Here is an 8,474-nt window from a genome sequence, read left to right as displayed (position 1 = left end):
ACGTCTATTTAATACGATCTGATCATCAGTTGTGGCAAAGCCAAGAGCAATGACTAACCAAGGTGAACATCTGGCTCGTGTGATCTCCAAGTGTAATGTGTGACACTATTTCAAGTGATTCCAACAGAACATGTTGTTCTCTGCAGAGATTGTGATTTGGGGAAATAGGTTAGAGTTCATGGCAAAATTTGAGAGGAAAATGGTCAGGAATGTTATTAAAAAGGCTAGAAATCATTAGTAAGTTCATAACTGGAGGCCACAATAAAGCAACTGGACCTTCTTTTTTTTGAATAACCAAAAAAAATGCATAATATAGAAACAGACAAGTCAAGAAAACGAAGCCCAGTAAGTATTCAGACATAAAATGAATATCAAATGTGTATAACGAACATTAGGATGTAGTGAGTACTTGCTGGCCTGGAAGACAGTCTCAGGGGTCTGGAAGCTGGAGTTATGGTACTAAGTCAGGCTGTGGGCCTGGTACTGCACGATGCTGGCTGAACCCCAATACCTTTTTATCCTCATTAATTATCCCTCAGTGGTTTAAAATCCTGGACCTTGGAAAGCACTTTCCAAAGATCTAACAATATAAAAATCCTTAGGTAGAAAGAGCAAGTTTCTGATGGAAGAAACAACTTTCTTTCCTGGGAAGCATCCAGCCATTAAAAAGCCTAAAAATATCTTGGAAACAGCATATATTTGAGCAATATAAAGCAGAAATTCTGTTTTTCCCTACTACCCAGATTATTCTCACATGTAATGATCGCATATCTTTACAGTTAAATGGCAGTCAAGTGTGTCCTGGTTAGAAAACTGAGAAACTTGTTTTTTTTCAGTGTAAGAGAGGGGGAACAAGAGGGAATGGGATTGGGATTATGAGACACAAAGTCTCCAAAGAAAAATACCTCTTTGAATAAACTTTTCTGAGACTGCTGAATTAAATTGCAATGTTGGATTACCTTTTGTGAAAAAGAAATGTTGAAAAGGTAATTTAAGTTTCTTAGGTAACTCATCCAATCATTCTAGGAAAATGGAAGACCGCGTGGTGTAGGAGAGGGAATTGGGGCAAGCACTAGCGTGCACTTAGTAGATTCCAGCCATTTCTCAGACTCAAGGCTAAGCACCTTACACCCTTTATTCCAAGTCCGTATCTCCGTACCAGTGCTGGGTCGCACCTCTAGAGATTTTGAATTAGTTGGTGATTATAAGGTACAGCTTCAGCTGAGCACATGCCCTTAGAGGAGTCCAGGGAGAGCTAGTCCTTGCTCCCCAGTAGCTTTGTCCTTGTGCTGTTGGAATTCCAGCAGTTCTCTCAGGCCTTTTCCCTCCGAGTGCCCGCATGCCACCTACAACTACAGGATCACCTTGAAACACATCCAGGAACTCTTAAATATTTTCCACTCTTGAGCCTATGTACAAACCTCATAAATTCAACATTAGACCTCCCAATGGGTTCCATCGTGGCCCTAAATTCAGAGAGGAATTTAGGCAGGTGGCTCAATAAGGGTTGCCTTTCTTGTGACCAGGTGCAGCAGTTCAGAGCTGTTATCTCCCCACTGTTCTGTAGCTCATGCAGGACTCAGCAGTCCTGCAGAGAAAGCAGTGAACATTGTTCTATCTTTCATCGTTTAATGCGGGGCGACTGCCTTGTCTTCAGACTTGAATTGGCCTCAGCTGCGCCTGTGGAGTAAGATGCAGCGGCCTGCATTATAAAGCCTCCATCATGTGGCTGAGCTTGGTCTAATGGCATACATCTTTGCTGAGATTTGCACTGTACCTCCTCATTCCAGCCCAGCCCGAGGAGTATTATCTCCAGCCCAACATTTGGTTTATGTGCTTTGAACACTGAGTAATAAAATGGTCACCCCAGGCCTTTGCTGTGACCCAAATGGTCAAACTGTTTGTGAGAAGCAGCCCATGAGCACAGTCCTTCCTCTATGAAACAGCCATTTGCCTGTGGACAAAATGGCCAGAAGCAGCCCTCATTTGTCAAGGTCAAGCTGCAGGGGTTAAATTACAATCATACAATGATAAAGCCCTCTCGGCATACTGTAAGGACAACTAAGTGAACTGCCAAGGGGCATTCCCTCCCCACACACCCAACTCCGTGGTCCATGAATTCAAGCCCTGTGAGAATCCTCTTCACATGTTATTTTGGTCTATAAATTCTGTTCCCAATTTTGTTTCTCAGTGTTCAAAGCACATAAACCAAATGTTGGGCTGGAGATAATACTCCCTGAACTACAAAATCATGCCATGGAGTGAGCTATCCAAGAGCCATTCTGGCTTCCAAAAGGGGATAAGGAGGAATTAAGCCGAGCAAGGACATTAATTCATTTCCAGTTTGCCATCAGATGGGGACCCTACCTTCCCTGGGGAGGGAAGGGCTGTGGGACATTGTGGTGTTGGGGGTGGAATGGGGAGGGGAAGCTGAGAGGCTTCAAGAGTTAAACTAACAAGAGTTCCTGAAGAATATGGAAGAAATATCAGATATGGGGAAGAAGCGCTTCTCCTTAACAATGCTCAGGTGAAAGAATATTTCATAATTGTATTATTTTAAACTTCTACTTGAGGTGTGGTATATATTTAGAAAAATGACAAGTGTGAGGTTTTTAAAGTGTGTCTACAAATTCTTTGCTACTTCTCTTCCAAAGGTGAAGCCCAATTCTGCTCCCCTTGAGTGTGGGCCTGACTTAGTGACTCACTTCTAATGAACAGAAAATGATGGGAATGACAGTGTGTGACTTCTGAACACTGTGCTAGCTTACACAAAAGCACATGGCTCACTCCTTGCCCTTGAACCACTTGCTCTGGAAGAAGTGAGATACAAATTGTGAGGATACAATTCCCCTTTGGGGAAATCTGTGTGGTGAGGAACTGAGGCCTCTTGCCAGCAGCCGTGAGTTAGCCTCCTTGGAAGCCGATCCTTGAGCTCCGGTCAAGCCTTCAGATGACTGAAGCCCCAGCCAACATCCTGACTCCCTTGATGAGAGATCCTGAGGTAGAACTACCCAGCTAAGCCTTTCTCCAATTTCGGACTCAAAGAAATTGTACACAATAATATTTATGGCTGTTTTAAGCCTCCAAGTTTTGAATACTTTTTTATGTAAAAAGTTAAGTGTATACGCATCAAAGAATTTTCAGAAACTAACACATTAGTACTCAGATCAAGAAGCAGAGCATTACTCCACTACTTCCGTTAAGAAGCCCTTATCATGTTTCCTTCTAGTCATTACCCTCTGGACAGTGACTATAATTCTGACTTCTAACAGCATACATTTCTTTCCCCCTTTCTTCCTAAATGGAATTTATCAGTATATACTACTTTTTGTCTGGGTTCTTTTTTTCAACTTTATATTTATGAAATTTAGCCACATTTTTGAGTGTAGTGGTAGATAATTAATTTTAATTGCCATATAGTTTTCCATTGTATACACATATAAAAATTATTTATCAAAAAGCACATATTGTTCAGTTTTATTTAGTGATTTTTTTGCAGCTGCATTTTAAAATAAAGTTCTACATTTGGTAGTGTAGCTGCCTATAACCACCGCTTTCTTTCCCATCTGGAGAGGGAGATGTTTGCTGTTGGTTTTAGATTCAGACCTGACTTTGATATTTCATCTGGTGAATTGTTTTTTTGAGTATGGTTCTGATCAATTTAAGTAAACACACACACACATTAATCCATGCATAAATATATATTATACACAAATATTTATGTATTTACTCTACAAAGGGAGTAATAAGAAAAATTATACAACTATCTCCATAGACACCAAAAATGCATTGAATAAATAAAATTAACTACCAGTCCTGAAAAAAAACAGAAAGTCATTAATAAAATAGATCTATGGATAATCCCTTAGCCCATATTTCAGCCCCCAATTTGATATATTATTTAATGAAGAAACTCAAGAATATATGAATATAATTAATAACAGAATTTGCAAAGGAAACAGAATATGAAGTGTTAGCACAGTAGTCTGAAAATTAATAAACATTATGTGGTTAAAAGGCCCAATGGACTACCACATTTGTAATGGAAATAAAAGGATAAAATACTTAGAAATAAACTGCACATGAAATATTTAAATCCTATGTGAAGAAAATTTAAAAACTCTTGAAAGACACAAAACAGGACCTGAACAAGTGGAAAGGCAACTCTTGTTCTCAAAGTCCAAGACTCAGTCTCATAAATATGTCAATTATCTAAATAACATAATATATATTTAATGTAATCTGAATAAAAATATCAAAAAGCATTTTCTTCTGGAGCTAGACATATGCAAAAATAAGTATGGAGGAATAACTAGGAAAATGGAGTAGAAAATAACTAGAAAAAAAGGAGTAATGACAGGGATTAGCTCCATCAGATATTAAAAATATATTATACAGCCTTTATAATTGAAATAGTGTAGTATTGGAGTATAGCTAGACTAGGAATTCCACAAATAGATTCAAGTCCATCTGGCAATTTAGTTTATGGTAAAGGTGGAACCTAAAAACACTATGGGGAAAATGAGTGTCAGTGAATAATGTTGGAGCAATTGGATGGCATTTAATAAAAGATAAAATTGTATCCACACTTCACATTACATCATAAGAAACTATAACTGAATCACAAAAAAAAGCATTACATTCCCTAATAATCTAGCAAAAGAAACATTACATTCCCTAATAATCTAGAATTGAAGAAACTTTAAAAATATTTTATAAAATACAGAAGGAATAAAAAATTAATAAACTTAATTCATAAAGAACTTTTGCATGAGATATATGCATATTGTCTGTATAAGAAGTACTATAAGCAAAGTCAAAAGATGAAGAATAAGTTTGGAGAAAATATTTGCAACTCAATGTGCTAGCTTCCCTCACATATAAAGAACTACTTACAATCAAGACCAAGAACCCAGATGAAAAAGACAAAAAACATAGAGTCCATAGAAAAAGAAAGGCAAATAACTTTGAAAGTAAGAGAACTACAAATTAAAATTGTTCTAAGATATCATTCCTCACTTTTCAGATTGGCAAACACTCAGAAGCTTGATGTTGTATAGGCATCTAGAAAAGAGGCCCTTTTGTGTAATTCTGTCAGGACTGCAGAATGGTCCAACTTCTAGGAAAGGGGATTTGGAAAGATCTGGCAAAACTGCATATCTTATCTCGGACCCCACAATCTCAACATTTAGGAATCTCCTTGCAGCTACACCTCCACAAATATAAAACAACAGACACAAAACTTATTCATTACAGTCTGATTTATAACAACAAAATATTGGAAAGGATCCATGTCCACAAATAAGGCATGAGTTAAATAAAATATGATCCACTCATTGAGGTACTATAAAGATGTATAAAAGAATCAGATCTCTATGGGATGATTCCAGGCTATGGACTGACATCCAGGCCATCTTGTTAAGGGGAAAAAAATACCCAAAGAGTATTGTAACATTGTACTGGTGTGTGTGAGAAATAAGTAGAAATAGAACACACATATGTATTTGCTTATTGGTGCAAAAGGAAACCAGGGAAGGACCAGAAGCTAATGAAATGGCCACTCACAGGGGGAATGCAAGAGTGAGGTGGTGGGATAGGAATGAGGATGAAAGCTCTCTGAATATATTCCATCAAAAGTATATTCTTTTGACTTTTTAATATGGTTTTGAACTATGTAAGTGCTTTACACGTGCAAAATTAAATAAATAAGGAAAGAAAAGTAAACTCTGAAATTTAACACACACAGAAATCAAAGACCTAAATGTATATAAAATGCATAGCATAAGCAAAGATTTATTTCAAGTAATTTTTAATATAATACTCTGTTAGTTTAATATATTCTAAGGACAGACAACAACAAAATCTCCAAAGCAATACCTCACTGAATAAGTGTATTGCTAATAGTAGTACTGATACTGCCATTTTGAAACTATTTTATGTATATTGTTAGGATAAAGCAAAGAAATAAATGTAATAGGGTGACTGTGAAGGAAGACTTTTTAGCATAAATCAGAAAATTTACATACACAGAGCAAAAGGAGCTTCTGGTAAACTTGAATTGGCAATATCCATATGAAAGTATACTGTAAAAAAACATGTATTTCCTAGTTTTGCTCACTGCAAGGGTTTAAGAATAATAGAAACAATGAAACCTCTGTAGCAGTGCATCCACCAAGCCTCCAGATCTTTCTTTCTGCATGCCCATGCCATAACAAGGTGACCAACCCTATCACCACTAACAGTGGGGCTCACTGACATTTGTGTGCCCTTTGATGTGATACAGAATGAAACAGACAAGATCACCCATGAGATGTGCTTGCCAAAATTCTTTAACCTGAATTTCTTCATGTTTTTACATGTAATTTCTATTTTATAAGATATTCAAAGGTTGGAAGTATAAGCTAAATGACACCATGGTGGGAGGGGTCAGACAAAAATAGAATGTGGTATTACAGTGACCCCCATCCTGCTCTACAGAGGGTAGTGCTTGAGCATTTAAATTTGACAATCAGTCTTACATACTTGAGAAGTTTTACCCAGCACCAAATTTACTTGGCTTGAAGAAAAGATTCAGGGCAGGAAAGCATACAATATGCCCATAAACAGCGCAGGAAAAGCCATTACTCCCAGAGTGCAGCTGGGGGTGTGGGACCTGTGCAGTCAGCAGCCATGAGGCTAAACTGGCTGATCAGCCTCAGCTCTGGTTGCGTACATAGTCAGTGGTGTCCAACCTCAGGAGTACAAGCTTAGCTTCTACTCTCCAGCATGGACGCATCTCTTCAATACCAATTTCTCATCACTTAATAAACAATTTAGAAAATGAGGTACAGGTGCTTGACCCTGTACATAGTCTTCTCCTGAATTCTCATTTATCTGAATGTGATATAGATAAACTCCTGAAAGTTCCTTGAGGTTATATTGAAAGGGAGTTTCCATCAAGAGTCAAATCGTCATATGTCCTTGAGGCTAAATAACGACATAGAACCAGCTGGTAAATCTTTCTTTGCAGGGATACTGTACTACATCAATGGCGTGGAAATGTTCATGAGGTTCATAAAGGAAAACAAATTTCATAAGATTGTTTAATATTTTTAAAGATGTAAAAAAAAGAACAACTGAGTTTAATGTATGGACTTGGGATCCTGATTCAAACAAAGTAATTACAACAACTTTTTGGGGACAATTAGGGAAATTGGAATGTTGGATATCTATTAGTAAGTTTCATCTAAGTGTAAACCTACTGCATAGCAGGTTTATGTCCTGTTCATTTTGGCATAGAAGGTAAAACCCCTTGGGAACAGTTTTGTGTAGATGTTTTCTGTAAGATTCCCACTTTAGGTAGGGTCAAGGCCTGTCCTCTGTCCTTTCCCCGTGCAGTCACCAGAGTGGAAGCTCAAGGTGTCTCGGACTGAGCCAAATTCTCCAGGATGAACATTTCTATGGTGTTCACTGCATCACAGGATTCTAGCTTTCCATTGTTCATAGGCCTCTGTGTGCATTTTTTTTTTTGCCAGCTTAGCAAAACATCCAGAAAGATTTTTAATGTTCATATATTTTCTTAGAAATCAAATGTTTTAATTCAAAGTACCTAGTCTGTACTTTGCCCAAAACAGAAATCACACCTGTAATTTATTTTTTGTGTCTGTGTAGAAGATACAGATATACATTTTTTCCCTCCCAAATAATAGCCAATTATGCCAGCACCATTTAATAATTACACCATTCTTTCTCCACTGATTTTTAATGCTACTTCTGTCAGTGCGAAGATCCTGTATATTTATAAGCCCCTAGTAGTATTGATCAAGATAAAAGAGAGGAAAAAATTTCCAGTACGAAGAATTAAAAAGAAGAGACTATTACTGATCCTTCAGAAATTAAAAGGATAATAAGAGATACTATGAACACCTTGGTTGCTGATAAATTTGACAGCTCAGTTCAAAAGGACAAATTCTTTGAGAATCACAACTAATCGAAACAACAAAAAAGAAATAAGACATAAACTATTAGAACTAATAAATACATTTAGCAAGGTTGCTGGATACAATATCAGTAAAAATTGTTTTTCTATATATGAGCAACAAAATGGAAAATGAAATGAAAAACTACACTTTTTATGATGGTATCAAAAAATCAAACACCTAAGATTAAATCTAGTGAGAGATGTATAAAAGCAGTACGATGAAAGATACAAAAGAGTTTTGTGAGGATTTAAGGTCTTAAATAAATAAGATATATCATATTCATAAATATAACCTTTTGTTTATCATAAAAATAATAACACTGTAAAATGCACCTTCTTTCCAAACTGATCTACAGATTCAAAGCAATCTCAATCAAAATCTCAGCATTTTTTTCGAATGAAAATTGGCTGGTGATTCTAAAATTTTGGTGGAACTGCACTGTCTAGAAGGGCCAAGACAATGCCTGAAGAAAAACAAAGCTGTATAAAGAACACTGCTAGATATTAAGATTTA

This window comes from Manis pentadactyla, chromosome 10 (genome assembly GCF_030020395.1).
Source record: "Manis pentadactyla isolate mManPen7 chromosome 10, mManPen7.hap1, whole genome shotgun sequence".
NCBI classification, from domain to species: Eukaryota; Metazoa; Chordata; class Mammalia; order Pholidota; family Manidae; genus Manis; species Manis pentadactyla.
This window is presented reverse-complemented; position numbering follows the sequence as displayed.